This window comes from Ambystoma mexicanum, chromosome 1q (genome assembly GCF_040938575.1).
Source record: "Ambystoma mexicanum isolate Mex_15411 chromosome 1q, UKY_AmexF1_1, whole genome shotgun sequence".
In the NCBI taxonomy this organism is placed as follows: domain Eukaryota; kingdom Metazoa; phylum Chordata; class Amphibia; order Caudata; family Ambystomatidae; genus Ambystoma; species Ambystoma mexicanum.
Genome location: NC_090922.1, coordinates 595,510,272 through 595,535,770, shown reverse-complemented (window position 1 = coordinate 595,535,770; position 25,499 = coordinate 595,510,272). Strand labels below are relative to the sequence as shown.

General features: G+C 48.0%; 1 long non-coding RNA gene, 5 other non-coding genes and 1 pseudogene across 6 annotated transcripts; all 7 read right to left on the bottom strand.

Annotated features, from left to right (window-relative positions):
* Nucleotides 1–622: 622 nt before the first annotated feature.
* On the bottom strand, nucleotides 623–685 carry LOC138565482 (small nucleolar RNA SNORD75). Its single transcript, XR_011301347.1, has one exon. It is a non-coding gene; the product is annotated as a small nucleolar RNA SNORD75 (small nucleolar RNA).
* Nucleotides 686–950: 265 nt separating this feature from the next.
* Nucleotides 951–1,912, bottom strand: LOC138533250 (uncharacterized). The gene is made up of 3 exons (XR_011284869.1): nucleotides 1,862–1,912; nucleotides 1,290–1,333; nucleotides 951–1,010 (listed from the first exon to the last, which is right to left on the bottom strand). It is a non-coding gene; the product is annotated as an uncharacterized lncRNA (long non-coding RNA).
* Nucleotides 1,090–1,166, bottom strand: LOC138565445 (small nucleolar RNA SNORD74). Its single transcript, XR_011301318.1, has one exon. It is a non-coding gene; the product is annotated as a small nucleolar RNA SNORD74 (small nucleolar RNA).
* LOC138565431 (small nucleolar RNA SNORD47) lies at nucleotides 1,415–1,490 on the bottom strand (annotated as a pseudogene).
* Nucleotides 1,913–1,951: 39 nt separating the features above from the next.
* Nucleotides 1,952–2,035, bottom strand: LOC138565446 (small nucleolar RNA snR60/Z15/Z230/Z193/J17). Its single transcript, XR_011301319.1, has one exon. It is a non-coding gene; the product is annotated as a small nucleolar RNA snR60/Z15/Z230/Z193/J17 (small nucleolar RNA).
* A 1,445-nt stretch (nucleotides 2,036–3,480) lies between these two features.
* Nucleotides 3,481–3,546, bottom strand: LOC138565485 (small nucleolar RNA SNORD75). The gene has a single exon (XR_011301350.1). It is a non-coding gene; the product is annotated as a small nucleolar RNA SNORD75 (small nucleolar RNA).
* Nucleotides 3,547–4,515: 969 nt separating this feature from the next.
* On the bottom strand, nucleotides 4,516–4,589 carry LOC138565440 (small nucleolar RNA SNORD47). Its single transcript, XR_011301313.1, has one exon. It is a non-coding gene; the product is annotated as a small nucleolar RNA SNORD47 (small nucleolar RNA).
* Nucleotides 4,590–25,499: the final 20,910 nt, after the last annotated feature.

The window sequence follows — 25,499 nt, the reverse complement described above, 5'->3', positions numbered from 1 at the left end:
GTGGAGCCAGGTTTCAGTGATTGCTATAAAGTCGAGGTCAAGGTTGAGGATCAAGTCAGCTACTTCTAGGGCGTGAGCCGGGAGTGATCTGGCGTTGATTAGCGCGCCTTTGATGTTGTTTAAGTTAGGGGAGTTGGAAGATGGTGGTAGATTAGGTGAAAGTGTAGGTGGTGACAGAGGGAGAGGCAGTTTGATGCGGTGAGCTAAATGATGGGAAGCGTGGGTGAGACGCGAGCCAAGTCTAGCATTTCTCAAGGAGATAGAGCAGGGTAGGTTGGGTAAAGGTCTGGTGGCGAAGTGCTGGATCCAGAGGGCTGGGTTATTAAGATAAGGGTTGGTGTGGTGAGCGTGGGATGGCATAGTTAAGGTATGATGCAAGTAAGAGTGGTAGATAGAGGTGGTGGTATGGTATAGTGCAGTGCAGCCAGGGTGCAGTATAAGGATGAGAAGGGTAGGCAGCAGTCTGGTCATACAATTGAGGAATACGCCCCTACTTCGACAAACTGACTTACCTTGAATCGAGTACTGTATATGCTGTAGGGGCACCTGAAGAGGCAAATAAAATGAAATCCATGTTAGGGGATAACGTTAAAAGCATTTCCTTCCACCCCAAATACAGTAAAGCCTCAGTAGTAAATTTCAGAAATCCGTTCTGTCCACTACTCTTAAATTGACATCATGGGCTTTGGAGTGTTGGCCAACAAGCAATATTTGCCTGGATTTACAAAAAAAAACGGAACACACTACTACAGTATAAAACAACAACGTCCTTGTTACCAGCACGTGGCATAAGCTGCAACTAATGCAAAGACTAATTAATACACAATTCCTGCGCTCCCCCAGCCCTTCTCCCAAATAAACCACTGTGCACGCTCCCATTAAACCAATCGCAATGTAATGCGGGGGAGGACCATCCCACCCACTGCTACCCATTTTTTTCCAGTTAGTTTACTTGTGGCCATTCTGTGGTACATCAGAAAAGTGAGGAAGTCAAGCAGCACCATAAAATTCTGCAAGGAAGATTGAAGTAAAAATGTACCTTTGCAACACCGTGCCACTATGTAGACATATGCAACTCACAATATTGCTTTTGCATGTTCAGAGACGTTGGTAATCTTCACATTAAATCAGATGTACCTACCAACATATTTTTCATCATTTGCAAATACCACAGCAACGGACGAAGAGCCACAGATAAATACTTCCTTAGTCAAACGCAAACGTGTGACCAAAGAAATTGGGCGCACCAATCATTCAGCTCATTTGTTTACATGCAGAAACAAGCTTACCTTTCAAAATCCTGCTTCAAACGTTCTGCCAGGGACGATAAAGGCTTGAAGGGAAGAGAACGGAATGTCTGTTTAGCATGTCTAATGGAACAGTCACTCATAAAAAAAGTGAGATGAAACCAGGTAACCTCAGAAAGATATGGAACGGTAAGTGGTAGAATCAGCTGGATTCATATGGCAGAATCGATTTAATCATTGGTTACACATGCCGACACAGGCAGGCAAAGTTCATATTCTGTCATTGAGACACCATACAAGATCACAGCAATGTATGATTTGTCATTTATAACGCGCCTGTACACAAGTGTTTTTAGGCACGACAGGGAGGACAAAATAACAATCTTAATAGGCCTTATGTCATTCAGATCGTGCAAGCAATGTAAGGTTTATTACCACACACAACGAACGTGCATTACATTACAAACTGACAACCAGACCAAGACGGCCACATTGCAAGTCAATATGTTGTGGATAAATTAAAATTAACTGCTTCTATTCAACCCTTCGGGCAATACAGGAGAAAGAACGCACCCAATCAACCCTCTAATATCGAAAAGACCAAGCGTACATACCCAGTAGGCCAAATAAGTATCACGAGGCTGAAAAGGAATGGGAATTGCGGGTTAATTCACACTCCATACAAACTGCCATGTCATGCTGGATCAATACATCAGATAGGAGCGAAAGACAAAAGCTCTTTTTCACCACTGTTCATCAGCTGAACTATGGGCTCATCATTGTATCAATGTTCAAGAGATCCCATTGCACACAACGCAGTGTCCAAAAGCAACTCTAGGCTCTGCGGCAGGTGCAGCATGCAAAGGGCTGCAGTGTGAGCTCCAACGCCCGTTGCTGCAATGAGTAGCACAGTACACAATCCATAGGCTGCCGGACCAATTGACACCAATCAACACTTCCCAATTACAACCAAGTTGAAATCCACACCCCACATCCTCCAAAACACAATGACTTACTGCCTCCCGCCAAACACCGGTACATGCAGATGGGAGATTTTCCTTCTGCTGGTCACTGGGGCTGCCGAAGGTATGGCAGCAAGTTCAGTTTTAAGATGAATTATAGTCACTCGCCACAGCACAGCATCCCTGCATGAGGGGAGAATGGGGACAAACAAAATCAGAAGTGCTGTTTCACAAGCAATGCGCAGCACAAGTCACCCCCGTGCCATGTCAGGTACAAGTTCATCCCTAATACTTTGTCGGAGAGATTCCCATTTGTAAAATAAAGTCATCATAATGGCCCACAAAATGTACCCGTCTCCAGGAACCACGAAAATAGCTCCAAACAACCCCCCTCCCCATTGAGAATGACCGACCAACTGAGCATCACTTACCATTGAAATACCTCCAGCCTTGTCCCTGGAGAAGAGCTAGAAGACAAAGATCAATATCAGTCACGTGGCATGAACTCCTAGACACACTTTCTCAGACTTGCGTGCATTCAGAATTGTAAAACGTGGTTAATGTTCTCATCATACACTGGGTCAAGAGTAGCAAATAAAAAGTCATCATTACTGCACGCACAAAACTCCAGGCCTCAGTGTATACGCAATGCTGCGTCCCCACAAATGCAAACATGGAATACAGGACAAACAACCAAATCCCAGACAATGCTCCAAACAGCATCTGGAAAGTTACCTGAACGCTGCAGTGTGCACCACTAGGGGTTTCGGCACAGGGTCACGAAGCTCAGGTGGATGAGGCAGCAGATCAGTGAAGCAAGGGGGGGGGGGGGCGCAGACAGGGAAGGATCAAACGAGGTCACAGGAGAGCGTGTGCCCTGTGCTAGATGGGGCACGTATGAAGGCAAGCCCTGGACAGGAGCTGACGTGGATACAGTCTGGGCACACCAGGGTTAGGTAGGTGATGTAAACCCTTACTAGAGACAAGAGGCAGGAAGGGGCTGCCAAATGACCGCAGGACCTAGATTCCTCAACACGTGCAAGGGGCATCTACTGTAAGGGCCTTTGTGACATACGGCTATTAGTAAGCACTTGCCCACCAAACATTAGGACACTTTACCTAGAAGTGACGGCTGCACCATCATGGCAGAGTTCTTATAGGGCACTGATGCCACCTGCGTGTTATCTTGGCGCCACATCTAAAGGAAAAAAGCAAAGCAATGTTAACATAATGTTGAATGTAGCAAGCAGCCACTTGTACCCGCAAACTGAAGCCTCAGTGTGTTTTATTTCAGAAATCCATTCTGTCCACTACTCTTTAAATAGACATCATGGGCTTCAGAGCTGCTGTGTAACGCATTACCCCACAATAGTATGAAAACTATATTCACAATTCTGAATTCGACATTTCTTTATCAAACGGTAAAGCGCTGCCCTTCTGCCCCAAACCTGCGTCTGTGCTGCTTGAGCTACAATGCCAATCTGTACAAATTAATGGTAAATTGGTGTGGGACACTCATCTGGGATACAAATAAATCTATTCACCCGTGGTCCTGAGGCCACAATCCGGGCAACGGTGACTCCGCTGTAGCACAAATGCATAGCGCCCGATGAGGCATAGGCTGTGTAGTGTGGGCTTCTCCTTGCTCTTGTTTCCTACCTCCTATACTATGGAATGACTTACAGACAGATTTGTTGTGGAAAAATGATTGGCCGTAGGCATTTATTTTCTACAGAAAATAACACAAACAAGAATCATGATAACAACATGTGTCTGTGCTTTTGGGCACACCGTGTCCAGGGTTAGCGATGCCAGCCTTCTCCTTGGTCAGTCTCGGTTACCCTCGGGCATCCGTTCCTGGTCACGTGCCGCCTACGACTTTCTTCTACCGTGTACCCCCTGCAGGTTTCCCCTCACACCTTGCCCGTTAGGGGCTGTTGCCTGGCAACGCTGGGACAGTGGCGCCAACTGGCTGCCCCTCCCCATGTTTCTTCGCGCCATCTCGCCCCCACCCCGCGCCTAACCCCCCAGGCCCTCTATCGGGCCGTACTTTGCACGGCCCGGGGCCTGAGGCAGACAAGCGTCACACGAACATATCCCGCCAACATGATATATTTCCCCTTCACTGTAAAGACTGGAGTTTTGGTGCAACTTATCAAGCGAACCGCCCAGGTCCATTAATGACACGCACAAATAAATATACCTTTCAAGGGGGATTCACGCTGAAAGCTGCAAGAGAAGGAAATGGCAGGCTTTAGTTAAGGGAACAAAAACGGTGACTTGCTAAATAACAAATCAAACCAAGTAACCTCAGAAAGATATGGAACGGTAAGGAGTAGAATCAGCTGGAATCATGGCAGAATCGATGAAATCATCGGTTACACACGGCGCACGCCAAGCCCAGTGCAATTCGGATTCAGGCGGTGCACGCCATCAAAGTTAACTGCACGCCTGTAATTGCTCCACATACCTAGGGGAAGGCCAGCCAAGTACTCTAGCTGTCGCCATCTACTCCACGAAATCAGCCACACGCACGTGTTAAAGAAGGACCCAAGTAAAACAAAAAAAACACTTGGTCTTGCAGGGCCTGCAGGCTGCCAGAAGACCGGTAAACACGGCGCCCACCAACTACAAGCAGCCATTTTCGACAGCAGGCGCCTTTGTGTCAATGCCAACATACCTAGGTTTATGGTCAACAGCTTGGAAATTAAGTTCTCAGTGGGTGCATCCCGTAAGCAGGGGCTACTACTGGGAGTAGAGGGGGACCCCGCTGATCCACATCAGGGTTTGACACCAATATTTTATGAGCAGGACTTTAAATCAGCTCCTAGTTGCCAGGCATATCCCAGCAGGCAGGCGCTACCGCGGAGAACTAGGAGAGAGTACTCCACAAATGTAACTTCCACACCAAATGCACATAGCATTCTCAGGTATCACCCTGCCACCAGCGACACCCTGCCCCCAGTGCCACACTAACACTGGTGAGCTCCCCCAGTTACCGACAGCCTCCTGCCCACACTCTTGCCTGCTGGAGAGAACCAAGCATTAAGTGGCCTCATCGCCCTGCCACTGGTGTACACCCTACTGGGCTCACCAGCCATGGACCAGGCCAATGTGACCCTTGATACGATCCCTGAAAATCCCGAGCTGGGACATCCCTTACACCGTCAGCATCGCTGTCCTTCCTGATGGGGGGTGGGGCAGGGAGGACAGGAAGAGGCCCCAACACCAGGTCACACCAGGTCATCAGTGTCCAGCAAAAGCAGACCTCAAGCTCACCACCCAGAATAAGAGCTAGGAGCAAGAGAGGGTTGTAGCTCCTCACAAGTGCTTGTGCACCCTCCTGTGCCCATCTAACATGGTACACTCCTGTGGGTGCGATTTTGTCGCCTTCACCATAACCAGTAAACGGGGACCCTATAAACTCAGACAACAAGCCGAGAAAGAAAACAATTACTTTATTATCACACAAGCATTCGCAAATGGGCCGCAAGTTCGCACGTCTCGCAAAGCAAGTCGTCGAAGTGCCGCCCCGCATTGTACATCGTGGCTTTATTTATACATTTCCAGTCAGATAGCAATACATTGCTGCACGTAGCACATATCCGCTCCGAACCGCTTCTCCCCAGTTGGGATGGGCCCTCAGAACGACCCTTGCACATCTGTTATTATGGTTTCCTGTTATCTACACTCTTCCGGCCTTTGTTCGCGAGAGAACTGCTTTGCAAGTAGTTTCGTTAGATTTATGCTCCTTCCCGATTAGACAAAACAACCCTTCCTTCGCTGGGTCAGTGGATTCTTCCCCCAGCCCTGACATTTGCACCATATTTGCACAGCCACGTACTTCGTGTAGTGCTGAGCTTTCTTTCAGGCCTGACTATAAGTTTGTCCTGAGAATAGCCATTCCATTCATTATACATATAACATAACTATATTAGCACCATGTGTGAGTACTAAATATACATATATGTAGATGTATACCTTCACTCCTGATTGGGGGGCGTGGCAAAGAAAGGAGGGGTGCGTGATATCCCGTCACCGCAGGCCCAATCAAGATCATGTGGTGCACCCCGGACGCCGAGTTACCCGCATTTCACTGACTGCCCAACGTCAAGGGACTGACCGAGCCTGACCCTGGTGCAGCTTGGACACCCTGCTACCTGCATCTCACTGCCTACCCCAACATCAAGGGACTAAGCCCATGTGGCCCCTGGTGCCCCCAGGTGAAGCTTTAGCGGCCTTTGAACTGTAACATCAACGGACCTGAACCCCTGGAAATGATTATCCTGAACGGACGCTGATGGAAAGTGAACTGGTCTCCTGCAATTGCTTAAAGAGGAGACTCAGTAAACACGTTTGATGCTGTGAGCCTGCATATTAGCTACATGCTTAAAGTGGTCTCAGTGAAGAACAGTTATGTGAAGCTGTGATGCTGCAGTTTGTAGGTGTGCGCTACATGGGGCAGGACTGTCATGGCCCAAGCTAATAAGAGGAGTCTGCAGACACGAGAACAGCTGCAGACTCCCAAAGAGGAACAACCGAGTGTCTTGCATTCATTAGTCCTGCAGGCCCACACTGAGCACAGGCCTGCAGACCATGATTCCGTGGAACCCTTGTGCCAGTACAGTGGCAGAGGTCTGCATTGTCAGGGGCATGGCTCACCCTACCCCCCACTCCAGATGGTGCTGGTGTCCCATAGCAGGCCCCCACAACAGTATGGATACTCTGTAGTCAACAGCTGAACAACTTACCCTGGGTCATTAACAAGGACGTTGCTCAGACCTGCTGAGCTGTCAACGAGTGCTAAGAGATAGGAGTCAACTGCCGTGGCAGAGGTCTATCAGGCAGTAGAGATCCATATAGACATTGAGGCTGCATCTGGCACAGGCCTGGGTCCACCATGGATGGATGAAGACCAACAGCAAGAAAAACTGCTCCAAAGGGGCATCTGCCACCAGAACAGGAGTAACCCCAGAGAGCACTGGAGTCAAGGATCACAATCGAAGAGATGAAACATGTGCAATAAACCAGTAAGCAAAGAATTCCAAGAGATTGACTCGCAAAACAATTGTTAAAAATCTGAAGATGGCCTTCAGGGGGGGGGGGGGGGGGGTGGAGCTAAGGGAGTCCCTTCTATTGAGTGTGAGCAATATGACCCAAAATGACTACTGGAGCAATTTAGCAGTTTCAATTTTAAAAGCAAACTACTCTGTTACCTATTATTCTCAGCCTGACTGGGAATATGCATACTGCATGTGTAATTATGAAAGATCCAAAGCTGGAGAAAATCATTACCCAAGACAGATGCAGTCCTCTTGCAATCTCACGTTCCAAACTATTCGAATTCAACTCTTAGGATAGCAACTTAATTCTCGGCTTCAATTCAGTTTACATAACCAAATAGAACAGGCCGATATGAGATTGTTTACAGAATACAAAAATGCATGCCTTGTTAATGTTTTGGAATCTTGTACCACACTCTTGGCACTATGGTGGACCTCCAAATGGGAGGGTTGGGGGTGAGTGATTGAGAGGAAGACCAAGAGAGCTTGATGTGCTGTTGGCATCTTCAGTTCGGAGAAACCGGTCGCTGAGCGCAGGTGCGTTTTTGGTTGGTAGCCATCATGTGATTGTGCACGGGCTGGTTTCATGTTGGGTGTTGTGAAGTGCGTGCAGTGCAAGTTTGGTTGAGTTTAGTTCAGAGTATGCAGAATGGAGAGTTTAATAATAGCAACACATTTTCTTCCCCCAACAATCAATTTAATTGTAGCACATTTCCAGGCCCCAAAAAGCCATCCATCATGTGCCTTTTTCCACCTACACAAGCTTCCAGGCTAAATACGAAATGACTGGTCCCTTTGCTCCAATTTAGTTCACAGGACAACCAAATAAAATTAAAACGTAAAAGATAGAACTTCATACTTGGGCTCCAAATAGGTTTTCATACCCATCCAATTTTGGCTGGCACTCATCCTCTGGTTACTCCGTTGTCTTCCATAATTGGCTGGCTTCTATTCACTGCTCGCCTCCCATTCGCTGCAGAATTCATATCTGCCAACATGTCAATTTCTAAGCCACCCTCGGATTTCCCATCAATTTATCTATTCAGGTGGAACTTAATCAATAGTCAACTTGCTGCAATTTATCAGGTGTGGAAGCGCAAGTGCACTAGGTTACATATTCCTCAAAGACCAGCCAAAAAGCTAGACGAGGTTTTTAGGGACATGCATAACTAGATGGTTTCCATGAATAGACCAATAGTGCGGGGCGGGGATTTTTGGGGGGGGGGGGGGGGCTAGGGGGGAGGGGAGATCACCCTTCACATATTGGAGGGGAAATTAGGTTAGGACTTGGACAATACTTGAACTACACTAGGGTGGTCAAAGGGCTGGCATCTAGGTGGGAATCAATACCAGGAGAACCACTGAAACGCCACTAATGCAACACTATTAAAATGAGTAGTGGGACATGAGATTTAAATTATACCAACGTCTGCAGGACAAGAGGTACCAGTTGCACCATAATGGACAAGGAAACCAGATAGTGTATTGTACAGGCCATTGTTTGTCACAGGATATATTAGTTCATCTAAATTGCTTATATAATGCAACATTTCCCTACCGCTAAGCAATCTTTCTTCATCCCGTCCAAGTTGGATGCTGTATGTTTTGACCTAGTTCATCACTTCTGAGCAGAATAACGAATGCTAAAATAATTGCACAGTTCAACTATACATGCAAAGTATTAAGACACGTCACTACAATAATCATGGTTAAACCAAAGGACTTTGAAGAGAAATTAACATGTGCAGAACAGAGCGTTGTTTGGACCACCATGCCTAGTAATTTTTCCGTTGCCAGTGATCCGTTGCAGCGATCACTCTGGTGGAATGCGCTCTCAGACGGCCCATCAGTGGTCTGTTTGCAAACCGGTGACAGTGTGCGAGACAGCTGGAGAGCCACCTGGAGATGGAAGCCTTGGACAAGGCCTTCCCACGGTTCAGAGGACCAAAGTTCAAATAGTTCAGACGTCCTCCGGAAACTTTGTGCGTGCCACAGAATTTCAGAACACTAGCCACATACAGCGAGTGCAGGGCCCTCTCACCTAGCGAGAATGTTTTCAGAAACACAGGTCACACCAAAGGCTCACTGAGGTGAAATTCTGACGGAACCTTCGGCATGAAAGAGGGGTGAGTTCGTAGCACTACCCTCATTTCGTGAAAAGTCAAATAAGGTTGTTTGCAGGATAGTGCCTGATCTCACCTATCCTCCTGGAAGAGGTGATGGCCACAAGGAAAGCTGTTTTCCACGAAAGGAAGAGAGGGCTGATGCATAGGCTCGAAGGAAGCCCCCATGAGCCTAGTCAGCACCACATTAAGCTCCCACGCCAGGGCTGGCGCCTTCACTGGCAGGAACGATCTATACAGTCCTTTGAGGAACTACTCAATATGAGAGTGGGACCAAAGAGTCCGGGAGACCTGCTGTAGTGGGAGATAGCCGTCAGATGCAGGTTGATAGAGGCGGGTGCCAGCCCCACCTTGGCCAAGGACAAAAAGTACAGAAGAATCTGCGGGGCCCTGACCCTCAGAGGGTTGATTTTCTGTGTCTGGCACCACATCGCTAAACATTTTCATTTGTGCTGGTAGCACTGAAGAGTTGATTGTCGGGCATGCACCTCCCTGCTGGGAATGTGTACAGGAATACTCCTTCCGACAGGGAAAGAAAAATGCATCCACCATGCTCCTCGTCTGGTGGAACTGGCAGGCGAATATCTGACATTTGGAATAAATCACCACTGCAAACAGACTAACCTGGATTACGTCCACAAGTTCTCACTCATGGCAAGAGCGCAGCTCCCTGAGGGAAGTCAGCAAGTGTTCAACTCCCACCAGGTGAAAAGGGATGAGGAACAGCTCTTGGGTGACAGCCCAGTGCCACAAGTCCTGCTCCTCTGGAGAGCGCTGGGTACATGCTCCCCCCGCTTCCTGATGTCAAACATCATGGTGGTATAGTCTGAAGACCCTCACCACCTTGCCCTTGAGGGACGAACAACTTGAGGGCCCAGAACACTTCCTCTAGCTCCAGGACATTGATGTGGAGATCCCTCTCCTATGGCAGCTACAGGCTTCTGGCGTGGAGACGTCCGGTGCGGGCTCCCCAGTCCTCCAGGGAAGCGTCTGTGATGACAAAGGGGGGCTCTGGGAATCCGTGCCCCCAGCAACATTGGAGCACACACCACCACCTTATCGCTCCACAAAACTTCTCGTCAAGAGCAATCTGGTCTGTGCAACTTCTGGACACGTGGATCCACGGAGCGTCCAGGAATTCCTCAAGGGGTCGCATCCTCAATCTGCAAAGCCAGATCAGATAAATGCACAACATGCCGAGCAGCGACTTGATGGTCTGCACCATGGCAGGCTTCAGTGCCAACAGCCGTTGCACCTTGCCCAGCAGGGCTGCTATCCTCTTCCAGGAGGGCCACCAGGTAGGAGACAGTGTTGAGCCTGGCCCCCAGGAACAGTGCATTCTGCGATGACATCAAGCAGGACTTTGGATAGTTGACGGAGAACCCCAGATCCGTTATTAGCCAGACGGTCCTCTCCGTGTGTTCGACGGCTACTCCCCTTGACCTGGCCCAGTGAGCCAGTCAAGGTACGAGTACACATTTATCCCCCATAGACACAAATGGGCCACCACTGGTGTCGGGCACTTAAACACCATGGGCGCTAACTTCAATCCAAAGGTGAGGGCCTTGAAATGGTAGTGCCTTCCCTGTACAATGAAGCACAGGAACTTCAGATGCTCCTCATGAATGGGGACATGGATGTAGGCACCCTCCAGATCCAGTGACGTCAAGAAGTCTCCCTCCAGTTGGCCGAGCACACGCTGCATTGTGACCACCCTGAATTTTTGGGAGTGAGGTATTTGTTGAGACTCCTCAGGTCTACAATGGGCCTCCAGCCCCTGGTCTTCTTTACCAAGAAGTATCTGGAGTAGACATCGGAGCCCCGGAGTCGCTTTGGAACCAGCTCTATTGCCCAGTTTCTTATGGCCGTACTTCCTGCAGGAGTTGTGGGATGTGCTGCTCCGGTTGGGCTACCGGAGGTCACAGACACTTCTGTTTGAACTTTAGGGTGTGTCCATGGGCAAGAGCATCTAGCAGCCATCGGTCGGTGGATATCTTCTCCCACTCACCAACGAAGCTGGCCTCCCACCGGTGTGCATGGGTGGCGGCCTGACTTCCTGGCCGGTTCAATCTTGCTTCAGGGCCTGCATGCCAACTTGGGAGCTAAGAAGGCCACCGCCACCAAAATCATTGGACGGCCTCTGTAGGCCCCCTGGGTCATGGATCGGGAGGGTTGATGATATGAAGAGGACCCTCTGCCAAAGCCCTTAGACGGTCTGCCAGATTTTCCACCGGAAGCACAAAAGGACCGGCAGTGTTGGAGTGCCCAAGGCAAGGTCTGTCCCAGTGTCCGTCTTCATGGCCTGCAACTAGTCGACGGCCTTCCCAAAAAGGTTGTCCCCGAAGGGCATATCCAGAAACCTCATGTGGACCTCCTGATTAAACTTGGTGGCTTTCAGCCAGCCCAGCCATAACGACGGAGGCAGACCCTGTTCCCCATCAGTCAAATACGTGTCCACGATGTCCAGGGCCACCACGATGGCATGATCCGATGCCACCTCCCCCTCCTGGAGAACAGAAAGTGCTTCAACCCACTCATCAGGTAGGCACTCCAGCAGTGCAGACATTTACCACTGCTCCCCCATCACATCTGGCCAGGATAGCAAGGGCGTTGGCTGTCTTGACAGGATGCCACCGAGTAGATTACTTTCCTTCCCATGGCATCCAACTTCTTCCCCTCACTATTCAGGAGGCACAAAGGATGAAGAGGGGTTAGACAATGACTTGCTCGCTGCTGCCGAGACAACCAAGACTGGGGAAGGCTGCGAGCGTAGGCACTTGGGTACAGACTGAGGCACCCAGTATTTCTTCTCCAGCCGATCCCTCTCGACAGGGCTATGGCTGGATTCCTCAAAGCCAGGCCTTCCTCCCAAACATCCAGGAGAGGCACCACCAAGATGGCTCCAGCTCTTGTCCTTGCGTCGTTGATATAGGCACGAGTGGGGGTTGATGCAGTGACGTAGGGTGCCACTTATTCACTAGAGGTTGGCTTGGAGCCACGGGGGCCGGCAATGTCAGCATCAGTTTCTGAATCTCCAACACCAGGATGTGCAGGGTTAAAAGGATGTCCAGCGATACATCCTCAGAGGGGTAGAGGTGAAATAATGCCTACTGCGCCCAGCTCACTTGTTGGCAGGTCCACCACCACCACCACCACCACCTCAGTCAGCTTCCCAATGAGGGATTTCACTGTTGGCCCCCACATCCTCTGGATCATGTGGGCAGATGCCTGGTCTGCCTCATCCGAGGAAGAAATATCTGTGCCCTGGAGTACAGATGAGGCCTCTCCCCACTTTCTTTGCATCCCGGGGAGTATGGTTCGGGGATTGCCCTCTCCACCGGCTTGTCAGATGCCTCCGTCTCTGGTGCAGGGACACACTGGCCACTGGTACCATGTCTGGGTCAGCCCCCTTGGCATTCGAGAGGGCGACCACCAACTCAATCAATGACTTCACCTGGGTCTTCTGGGACAGGTCGGTTATCTTTTCCTGCACCTTCGTCTTCTCTGGCTTTTCCTGCAGTTTAGCTGGGTTTGCCGATTTCCTCTTTGAGGAGACACTGGAACGATGGATGCAGACAGTGAATATGAGCGCACCCTGCCCATCACGGGACCCACCTGCAAGGCTCCCCGGACAGAAACAGACTCATGGTGCTTGGCCGAGTCTTGGGCCTCCACGGATGGAGCACCCTAGAAGCCTGCACTTGGGACCAGCCGTTCCTGGGTGAGGCATGCCCCTGCTCCCTGCACAAGGGTAAAGGCCTTGGAGCTGAGCCACACCGCCAGCCTACTGTGACAATCCTTCACGGTTCGCTTTGAGAACCAGAGGCAGAGCAAAACGCAAGAACTCCCAACACTTAATCTGAAGATGGCTGCCAAAGAAGGGCTTAGGGAGAGGGCAGTCATTGGCAGGGGCAGTATCACCCAGAGCACAGTGATTAGTTTGGAAGAGAAATCCAATTTGTTAGCAAAAGTGAAACTTTTCTTTTACCTAGGATTCCAAGCCTGATGTGCAATATTCATGAGCATGCAAATCCATGGCAGTCCCCATGCTGGAGAAAAAGATTGAATTCTACAAAACCTGAGCCTTCCATCACGCAACCCCTCAGCACACCGATTACATCACTGCCATCAATTATATCACTGCTAAGTGATCCTCGAGGCTTGTAGGGAAGGGAATCCAGTAGCGATCTGCTGCTTTGGTTCCAAGCAGTCTTCAATAGACATCCTCACCTGGTTACTCGGCAAATATCTTCCAGGTCTAGCCATGGGCCCATTCTACAGACCCTTCAGGATATTGCAGCATTTCAGGCACATTAGACTGGAGGGTGTCCATATTGCAGGCGGTCATTGCCTGCACCGTTTGTAACTAAAAGGAAGCATCCCAGACGTCCCTGGCTTGACAGAAACGTGTGTTCTCATAAATGTGCATGTCTAGATCAGTAATTATTGCTCATTATAAGTAGTAACAGTGACAATATTACCCATGTGGTAGCCACTCTCAGGCACTCACACGCCCACCTTACTCATCAATTTCCCCATCGCAACTGAACACCGCAGAAGTTCTGCCAGTCATGCACTCACGTCATGACATTGCAAGCCACAACTTGCACTCCCCAACTCCAGCTTGCCCTATTCCCCCCAGATTCTCATACTGTGCCTCTTTCCAGAATACCACGCCCCACCGGCCCTTTGCCCAGTACATGTGGCACATTACTCCTTTCCTGCCCATCATTGACGTCCCTTCACACCCTCATACTGCGACTTTTCAAAAATGTGATTTCGTGTCAGAACACCAAAAGTTACATTACATGTTTTAAATTCGGTCTATTCAGAGGTAACGTGCTCATCAAGGGGACTGAGCTTTTGTACAAACTGAACTGTCCAACTGCCTCTGACAACATAATCAGTATTGCTCCAACACTAATATTATACAGACTCCCAGCAACCATACAGGTGCATTTCACCATGACTGGGCATCCCGCTGTAAAAGATTATCAAATTAAAACGCTATCCCCGTTCGACAAAACGATAGCAAGTGAAAGAGCAGCAGTTCATACCTTAGCAGTCAGAAAAATAAAAATAGTAAAGACGCATGCAATGAGCACCACCTCCCTACAGGTGCAAGGGTTGACTTAGTTGTCTTCTCATTGAAAAGCACCCCAATTCTGAAATCAGGATGCACTTTTAAACACACGTGGTTATTATACATGTGCACATTGCTAATAAACTGTTACCACTCTGGAATGGATCCAACCCTCCTACTCCGCCCACACCCATCCTCCACTGCTGCATGCACACTTACTTTAGCTTTATGGTAACATGGCAGGAAGCGCTACAAACACAAGACCACTCAAAATTGGCTGGGCTCCATTATGTTCTTGCAAGATATTTTTCCTGCACCCAATATTGAAAAAGTTACAATTTTCCCGAGCACCAACCTCAACAAGGCTCTTTGCACCAGGGTTGAAATGTGTGCCTACAAGGTCTCCAAATAACAATGACACCCATAGAAAGCTTAATGGGTGCTAGGCCTGTAGAATTCCATGGATCTAATCTGCAAGCCCTAATGTTGAATGCGATCTCACTTCTTCGTAGGAGTCTCACCCGCAACCAAAAGCCACTAGACTATAAACTACGCCAGACATGTTTCTAAGGTCTGGGAATTACACCACCTCACTGAGCACATCAGCTGTGGTTAATCAGGTGCGAGTAGACCGCACACTGCAAATCTAACCACCACATGAGATGCACACCAAGTTTCTGCACATAATTCTCGATCCATTATAATGAATGGTGGTGTTCTTGGCTTACATTTTAACACTTAAAAGTTAAAATGGCATGTTTGTGAGGCACCAGTTGGCCTGGGGAGCCAGAAGTAGCTTCTAGTAACGGTTTCAAGTTAACCAGGCTCTACTAGAGTAGAAGCCAGAGCTAAATGGCTCCCAGCAATTTCGAACCCTGTATAAGCTTACAATTACCTGTCCTCTCCTCCAACTGGTCTCCATCTTTTGCTGTCGCACTTTCTCGCTCTGCTTCTTCCCCTTACGCTCCTCCCTGCCCCACCACCCCCGATTGGCTAGTTTAGCCTGCCTTCTGCCCTTATGAGGCCAACGACATTGGTCCCTACCATTTGGATTGGTTAAATTGCAACTGTGCCTTCCCCTGCTTGCAAAGCACCCAGCTTGCTTGTTGTTCTCCCTTTCTCCACCTCCCCGATTGGCCAGGGAAAGACTTCCACAAGAGAGCTTTGCCCAGGCAGCACTTGGCCGAGGGTCCCAAGGAAAGGGGCAGCTTCAGATGGTGTCAGCAGGAAGCAGTCAACCAGCAGCAATAGACAAAGCCGGTGTGGAGACAGGGGCACAACAATACTGCACCCCACTAAACTGGCCCACCTCTCTCCTACCTCTTCCCCACAAACCATTAGCTTGAAGCCAGCATGATGAACCACTCTATAGCAACTGTTGACCCAGATATATATATATATATATATATATATATCCACCAACCTGTCAGCTTTATTGCCTAGCCATCTATCACATCTACATGAACTGTATCCTAAACTGCGAGCCACTCCAGAAAAAAACTGAGCAGTAGCTTGCATGATTTAAAATTGGGAATATTCACCTGCATCACACAAGGGGATTTGTGATTAGCCAGTGCGGTAGAAATTGAGATATTCATCTGCCACAACTAGAATGAATTTAGCAGGCATTACATCTAGATGGCTAATCAACCCACTAAAAACATCACACTTCTGCATACACCTCGCAAACTAACCAAACAAACTCTAAAGCACACCAAACCGCACAAACTCCACTGCAACCAGAACACAACTGCTACCAACCAAAAACCACACCCAAGCGCAGCAAATAGTGTTAACCTAACTGAAGCTGCCAACAGTGCACCACTGCTCTCTTGCACTTTTCCCGCTCAGTCCTACTAACACTACCCACTTTCCTTTTCAGATCCGCCAGATGAACACTCCAGTGGTGCTATGTCCTTCAACATTAAATTGTTCAGACAAGAAGAACGCATCAGCTCAAGTCTCTTTCCAGTCTCAGATGTACTTTCCTCATATTTCTTAAAATGTACATGTATTTTACTTGACTCTCCTGCAGTTTAGCTTAGCAAAACAAGAGTGCTTCACGCTCAGAGCTTACACTCAATCTTATCTAGACAGTCTGAAAATGAGGCAGATAAACTGCAAAGTCCACTTTTGCCCTTGTACGCCCAACTCAACCGCCTGAAGCTAAACCAATGGTATGGTAATGAGGGCACAAGCAGAGAAAAAGTTATTCAGAGCCCTTGAATTTCTTAACGGTACAAGTCTGCACAGGCAGTGTAAGAGCGTATAGTAGAGTTTAGTGTAGCGAACAGCAAATAGTTCCGACGATGATTCTGCTGTTTTTGCAAGTGCATGCCTGCACCACCATGCAAGGAGGGGATATAGGGGAGATAGACAAGCTTCAAAGGCATGGTACATTCAGATTGTGTAAGTGCACAGTCGGTACAGGGGGGGGCGTGGATAACGAGTGCAGGGGGAGTAAGTGCACCCAGTCAGAAACTGGGGTAGTGCTGAGTGATGCCACTCAGGAGTTATTGACCAAGTGCAGTAGTGTGGCATGTGTGAGGACTGGCAAGGGTGTCCAGGAGCTGAGAGTTACACCAGTCAGCAGGCTGTGTGGAAAAGGAGGAGGAAGGGGATAGAGCCCAGGTTAGCAGGGTGGAGAGGAGAAAAGGAGTGTCCTGAATTTAAGATCAGGCTCAAGGCAGAGGGCGGCAGGGAGACTGTTCCAGAGGGAGGCCCCTGGTGAGGATGAACATCTCCCTCCAAATCTGCTTGGAGAACCAGTTCACTCACAGAAGGTTGGAGGTAGATGAGGGCTCGGTATTTAGGTAGTCACTGTTGCAGATAGGTAGGTCCAAGGCCTCAAAGTCCCATGCCCCAGAAAACCTTGTGGACAATACAGAGGATCTTGAACTTGATCCTTGCAGCCACAGGGAACCAGTGAAGGGATTTCAGTGCCAGAGATGCAGCCCCTAGGCTTGAGGCCAAGGATAAGTCTTGCGGTTCTATTCTGGATGAGTTGCAAAGGGCACAAAGCAATGGCAGGGAGGTTGAGAGGCTGTTGCAGTAGTCCCTTGAGAACCAGGGCTCGGCCAGTGAGCTGCTGGGGAAAGGTGAGAACAGGAAGAGTACCCCTGAGAAGGTGCAGCTGGTCGTTGGACTTTAAAAAGGCCTGAGATGTGAGTGGAGAAGGATAGTGGATTCAAAAATGACCAAGGTTTTTTGCCTCACAGGTGGGTGCAGGGCCAAGGAAGGCCAGCCAGAGCGAAAGTGGGAAAGCAGGAGTCCCAATGCAAACGATCTCAGTATCACTAGCGTTGCGGCATTGGTTGTTTGCAGCACACCAGGATTGAATTGCAGAGTCTGATATGAGCGAGATAGAGGAGGTGGCTGAGGGTAGCCTGAAGGAGAGTTGCACGTCATCCGCATAACACTGGAAGTTAGAGAAAATGGCAATCACACGTGCCAGGGCAGCCATGGACATTGAAGAACCACGGGGACAGGTTGGAACCCTGGGGAAAGCCAGAGGTTGAGTGATTAAGTTCCACTTGGGATGGGCCTTCAGAAATGAAGGTTAACCATGCCAGAGCATGACCTGTGATTCCCAGGGTGTCAGACGTGCAATCAGGTTGTTGTGGTTTACTGTGGCAGAGGAGAGGCCGAAAAGAACGAGGAGAGGGAGTGTCGAGATTTGAGAGCAGGTCTTCAAAGGTGTTCAGAAGAGCAGTTTCTGTGCCTCTGGGTGCTCTAAAGCCAGAGTGATGGTTGTGGAGGCAACCAACAGATTCAGTGGGGAGGGTGAGCTGGGAAGACAGCCAACTTCTGCAGGAGTTTGACCAGGAAAGGGGTGATCGAGATGAGGCAGTGGTTTGCCAGAATGGAGGGGGTCAGCAGAGGGTTTCTTAAGCAGAGGGTGCACAAGGGCGTGCTCAAGAGACACTGGGAAAACTCCAGTGGCAAAAGAGATTGCTGAAATCAGTCAAGGCTGAAGCTAGAGTCAATGGTGCCCTTATGGTTTTGGAGGGGCAGGGGTCCACCTGGATGAGGCATTCATGAATCAGACTTGTCTGGCAACCTCATCGGTTGTGATGGGATTGAGAAGTGGTGTATGAGCCAAGGGAGGCTCCAGAGGTCAAAAAATGTATATCTTGGTTCGGGCGGATAGCTTGCGCTCAGACCGTACACTTTTACTTTAGTTACAGAAATTATTTTAGAAGTCCAACATTCTTATCCATAGATTCTTTCCAAATCAATCCAAAGAGTCAATTGGCATAACATATCTCGAAAATGAGTGGTTTTAATTCTTCATGCAAACACACAGCCGACACGTGTTTCGACCTCTGGTCGTTCTCAAGGCTGTACAGATTTCACATTCATCAAGTATATAGTCTTTGTATGGTTTTTAAAAAAAACATATATAGTGTCACATGTCAGGTCAGGATGATGGGAAAATCACGCCATGTTCAAGCAGTTAAATTCCAATTTCAAAGAGAAAAACAAATTGAAACCATAAATTAGTGTCTCAGTCCAAAACTCTTTTATCCAAAAGAATAAACAGTTTTTCTATATTCTACAAATAGGGCTTCCTGATATATATAGCACAACATTTATCATAGTCAAAGTGTGGTCAAATAACCATCATTATATAAAACTCTTGCGTGATTGGTTGCCGCTATATTTGAGTTTGAAGCGCTCACACCTTGTGAACCAATTACACCAAATTCGGAATGTGCATTGTCAATTAAAAATGAGTGTGTCAACAAATCTTATTGATGCTCTATTAGACAAAAAGTTAAAGAATTTTGTGGGATTCATGCTTACCCCATATATATTTCCTATATCTTTTTAATTTTGGTTCTCAATGTCCGGCAATTTCATTTGAGCATTTGTTTCAATCCTATATAGAAAAACCCTAATTCGTTATATATTATTATGAAGAGTATCTGGTGTCCCATAAGTTGAGAACTTGAATGAGTGAAAAGCTCACCCACCTGTAGGGATGATTATATTGGATCAGAAAAAGGTGAGTATTGTAAATTCCCATAAATGTGTTGGTTTTTAAGCTCCAAAGTTCAAGAAACACCTACAAAATAATAATCTCAACTTAGTAAAATCGTTTGAGTTGTATATGTAGCATGTTCTTCTTTTACTAATAATCAAGATAATTATGAAAACCTCATCGGGTGTGATTGGAGTGAGAAGTGGTGGAGGAGCCAAGGGAGGCTCCAGAGGTGTTGGTGCATGATGTGGTCTGAGTGAGAGGAGGTCTTGGGTTTTTGCTGTGAAGTGTGCAGCCAGGGTCGAGCAAAGGTCCTGGGTGGGTGATTGAGGAGAATGCTGCAGGATTGGCCAGTCCCTTCCAGACTGAAAAGTTCAGCCGTGTTTAATGCAGTGGAGATGCAGGCTTGAATAAGACTCTTCTTGGTGTGGATGCAGAGTCAATATTGCCTTTGGAGGCACAGGCCAGTTTGTCAAGAAGGTCCTCCTGACTAATTCCCTTTCCGCTCAGCCCTACACTTACATTTAAGGGCAGCCAGATCAGTCATACCAAGAGTTGCACTTTTTGGAAGGCTTCAGTCAGACCCTCATGAATGCAGCAAGAGAATCAAAGGTGAAGGGAGATAGATTGAAGTTAGCAAGGGCTTGTATCAGGCTCGGAGTCAGCTGCAGCAGTAGGAGGCAGAGATTAGGTGGCGGTAAAGTCAGCTGCTGTCGCTCTTCATGGGTCTGGTGACTTTGAAACAGAGTGGCCGAACCGATGCAAGAGAGTGGTCTGTCCAAGAGAGGGATAGCAAGAGGGATGTCAGTAGAGATAAGAGCATCCAAAGAGTGGCCGGCTGTGTGCGTGCAGCCAGAAGGTAGGAGAGGGAGAGAGGTTGCAGAAAGGTCCTGAGCACCAGGAGAGTCCAGATGGATTTTGAGACCACCCAGCAGGAGTTGAGGAGGCCAGGTCAGCCCAGTCCGAGAGGAAGAATGTGGACTGTCCTGGTGGCCAATAGAAGGTGGCCATAAAAAGAGAAGATTTAGGCAAGTGGGAGCCTGCAGACTAATCACTCAAAGGAGTAGTGATGGACACAGGTATATTCTGAGAAGATCAGCGCCACTCCTGTCTTGAAAAGGGGAAAACCTTCCTCGGGAAAAGCCCTTAAGAGAAAAAATTACCCAATTCAGCCCAAAATACAGGTTCTATTGTGCTGAGCAGTGAACTCATGCTAGTGAAAAAATGACACCTTCAAAATGTTTAGCATTTATTAGACAAAAAAGCATAAACAGTGAATTTAGCAACACTTTGGAATTCAAGTATTAGCGAAGATTACAAAGCTCATTAGAGCAAACAAAATATATAGAAACAGAGAAACACAGTCTTACGCCCCTTCAATCAGCGCTGGGAGACCCTGGCCCTCATAAGCTAGCTGTAGCCAGCCCCGCTCAGATGACAGCGCTGCAGGGTGCTGACAGAGCATCAGGTTCCGGACACTCGCTCTTGCTCGAACCAAGTCCACGGATCGATCTCCCGCCTGATTCATGTGGGCATGCATTTTTGTAATCTCGTGCTGTCAGTCACCATGACGCACTATCCTCGCACAAGAAATAAGTTTAGTTATGGAAAAATCCAGCTCAGTGAATTTACACTGTGCTCCTTTCTGTGCCCCTCCCTGCTTGGAGCTCATCTGCGAAAGCACAGGAATGTCTTCTGATCAGTGTGAGCGCAAGGCCGTCTCAGGGAAAGAGGATTTGTTTACATAGCCATGCAGAGCTACAGAAAGGCAGAATATTCTAAGGGAAGCCGAGATGAATTAACCCCGTGTGAGAAAACTCTAAAAGGCATGCACTCATAGCTTAGTGCCCATAGAGCTTCAAAGATGTAAGCTCTATATAGGTGCTATAATGCTCCAAACCCTCCAATAATGTCTCTATTAGCTACAGACCTGGGGCCTTCACCCTGCCAAGAAGCAATATGGACCAGCATGCCATCTTTGAAAGTCTTCCGTGGTGGCAAGAGAGCCAGAGGGATAGTGGGGGAGCCAATGCCAACGAGCCGGCACAGAGAGGCAATGGCACCTGTGCAGTGGGAGAGGTAAGGTTTGCAAAGCAGGAGCATGAAAGAGAAGGTTGGGGACCCTGAACCATGATGGTTCCATTCTGATATGACCTTGAAAATGGCGAAAAGGTCAAAGAAAACCTTGCAGCGGGTCCCACCATTAATGGGAGAAGAAGCGATAGGGGAGAGAAAGGCGACCATGTACTGGGTCCGTTGGTTGGGTGAGGCAACAAAGGTCTGAGAGTCTCTGGTGGAAGCCGTGAAACAGCTGTTGCAAAAGGAAGCCCGGGTATGGAGCCAAGTTATGTCCTTAAGTTTCTTCTGGTCAGATTTAGTGATTCGAGAGGGAAAGTAAATAGAGAAGCAGTTCGAGAAGATATGGAGCGTCATGGCTTAGCTGCAGCGAGGAGGTGTACCGAAGGTAAGAGTGGGTGGGGGCTGAGGACAAAGTAGGCCGTTAATGCAGGATGTCTTAACAGCAGACAGTTGTTAGTACAAAAGTTGTTCACATTTTTAGCTAAAGCTGAAAGAGGCACAGTGCATCAGGTAGGCTGCAAAGTACAGTTCTGAACCTGATCCACTGGCATAGTAGTCTAAATGAGTGATGGGTGTAAAGTCAAGCAGTAGGGTGGGAGCACAGCCAAAAGTGGTTTTCAAGCAGACAGCTACTTCAATCAGGCGAGGGCACAGGCTACGTCAAACAATGGTTGCCTGTGCACTAAGCCCTTTTTGGGCACACTCAGCAAAACAGGTTTTCCTGCCATAAGTCAATAGCCGTCTTCACCCTGCAACGATTCCCATTTGGCCAGCGTGATTAAGTAGAAGTATTTTTGCAGCCGCTTTAAATTCAGCATTATCCCACTTTTCTTTGGAAGGACAAAAATCGCTGCAAGAATGATAGGGTGGGATTAGCCCCTTACCACCGAAAAGGGTAATTCCCTACACAGGTAGGCCTACACTTAAGATCAGCAGCTTTGGCACCAGAAGCTGTGCTGCCACCCCTCCTCCCACCCCCCCCCCCCCCCCCCCGCCAACTATCTTCTTTTCACCCCATTGGTCCCTTCACTACAAATCCAATGGTTAACTCAGCGTTTTTGAGCTTGCAATACCCGGTTACTGATGTTTGTTTGCCCAAGTTGCACTGGGCCCCCATTGTATGTCTACCTTCTCAAACCCCTACCCTCCTGAACAACCCCTAAAACTGCATAGTACCCATTTCTTCCAATCTGACTAGCAACTGAATAAATTGCTCATTCTGACTGCATGGTTTCAAGTAGTCCACGACCAGAACAATATGAATGTTGCACTGGAGTAAAGTCCAACATTAAAAAGGTGGAGTGATATTGATGTCAGCGCAGCTTGTGTAGCTGCAGTCAGCAGTGCACAAAAACTGCCCCAGGGACGTTTTCTGAGAAATGTAGGTTGTGTGTAAATATAGTTAACTGATGCATTGGAAAATACATAGGTTGGCTGTTCCCCCTTCATGCAAGACCCTTCGTCTTGCAGCTGGCGCATGAGGTCCCTCTTGCTGGTCACCTTGGAATCAAGACAACCAAGCAAAGGTTAGCCATGCACTTCTACTGGCCCAAAGATGGGGGTGCAAGTAGAAAGTCACTGCAGGAAGTGACACATACCAGTCATCTGGAAAAAGTGGCAACAATCCAAGCTCCTTGGTAATACTCTGTTCTGGGGAACCACAATCAAATCCTCCCATTTCACAAATGCATGCCACTCGTACAGCCCATTGTCCACTTATGAACATGACTAAATACTTTTGGTGAAATGTAACCAGCTTCCAACCATTGTAAACTCACTATGTACAGCCTTCTTAGTGCTGTGAAACCTCTGGGTTTTGGGCGCTACCAACAAATACAAATCAATGAAATAGATTTAAGCAAATACGAGCAGCTCAGTGTATGGAGCTGCCCTGTGAGTGCACAATCCATGCAAAAATAGGTTGCAGTATCCCACAAACTAAATGTCTGGCGTCAAAACTCACTCCCTGGTGTGGAGTGGCCTGAACATCGCGCTGTGCTAAAAGCTTATAATAGCAGGTGGCACCATGGGAGGTAAAGTGAGCACATCAGTGGTGTTTCGTTAAAGAAGATGCCAGACAATTAAGACCACTCCATTGTGCAAGAATTATTTTAATCATGTGTTGCAGATAATGTATCAATTGCCAGGCCGCCTGCCCCAAGAGGAATCTTCCGCAATCTTCATAACCATTAGCGTCGCTTCATCAGCAGCTATGGAAAATGAAAAGAAACTGTAATAGGTGTCATCTTATCCAGCAGCAAAACATAAGAACTCAGGATTGTCAGTTAATTGCGTTTCATCTTTGTCAGTGAGAGTTCAAGTTATTATCATCATACAAACCAGGTTTATGGTACAATTACGGAGAATGCCAACTCACTTAATTGTTTATCCAGTCCCTTGGGCTCCAGTCTAGTAGGACCAGCAACATTTCCTGAGGAGTCAAAAGTTCACTGCATTAGTCTAGTAACAACTATTTATTCCCATCTTCCCGAGGCAAAAAAGCACTCCATGAGAGTTAGTGTGGACTCACATGAATTATAGTAGCCAGAGAACAGACCACAGCCTCTCCTTTCCCTGCCACAGCATGGATATCCTGCAAGCTACCAACTGTCCTTCAACCCTTTTAAAAGCCTAGGCGCAGCAGGCCACCTCTGGTAGTCCTGCAATCCTTTCCTCTCATCACTAAAATCATGCCGGACTCTCCTCCTTAACCTAACAGGCACCAGGTAGAATAAAGCCATTTACACCGCTACCGGGCAAGACAGTACCAAGAACCACAATGCCACCTGTTACTTGCGAGGAAAGATGGCCATTTACAAGGTAACTGGACCTATACACCCCAAAAAGAAAACCATGGTCACTTTTGGCTGGTCTGTCTTCAAGACCTAGCATTCGACACACCTTGTGGGAGCCTCTCATACCCAAATACATATCACAAAGGACCTCATTCACAGTCATATTTGCACTTTACTTAGTTGTACCTGCACTTTGATTTGTTTTTCACCACCCTTGTTCCCCTTTTGTCTTGATGCGCATTGAAACACCATGGGGCTGTAAAGGCGCATTATGAATACAAAAATTCACTATGCATTGAACTACATAAAGCCACAGATTAGGAATGGAATAATATGTACAACTACCAACTCCCTCAAGGACAACCACCATTCAACTGAAAAAGAACTACGCCTGCCACCTAGCTCACCACAGACCACCAGTCTGCACCCTAGTTCCTGGTCTGATGCAGGCTGATAGCCATGAACATTTCCTGGCCAGCAAACAGAAAACCACTCTGTGCTCCATCATGGTTTTTTAGCTTCCCATGTAGCCTGCCACCATTTCATTTATTGTGCATTTGTAAGGCGCTTCTATACAAGGAATTCACCCACAGAGAAACTGAGAGGGAACATGAGAAAAGAAGTCCTACTAGTACTTGTAAGCATTCAGAATGTGCAAGTGCAGAGAGATGGGGGGATGCCAGTGAGTGCAGAGTTCCAATGGGGAAGTGCAAGGGAGTCAGTTGCAAACAGTTAAGTGCCTGGTAGAGTTCACTTGGTAAAGTGGGGCCCCCTCCAATACATAAATGCAGGCTGGTGAGAAAGCACAATCGATAACCAAAGGTAAGTGCTGGATGTGATCCGGGGGGGGGGGGTAGGTCCCAGGACACAGGGTTTAGCGAGGGAAGGTGAAAAGGAAAGTCTTGAGGAGCTTATAGAATTTGAGATCTGCTCAAGACAGAGGAAGGGGCAGGCTGTTCCAGAGGGAACCAGCTGAGGAAAGATATTACCACCAGCTCACTGTTCAGAGATGCGCTCGACATGCAGAGAGTTGTCACCCTAGTAGCATAAAGATTTGGGGGAAAGAGTATTTGGTGAATAAGTTGTAGATAGCGACAGCCTTATGGATGATGCAGAGAGATTTCAATTTGATCCTTGCACCAACTGGGAGCCAGTGGAGATAT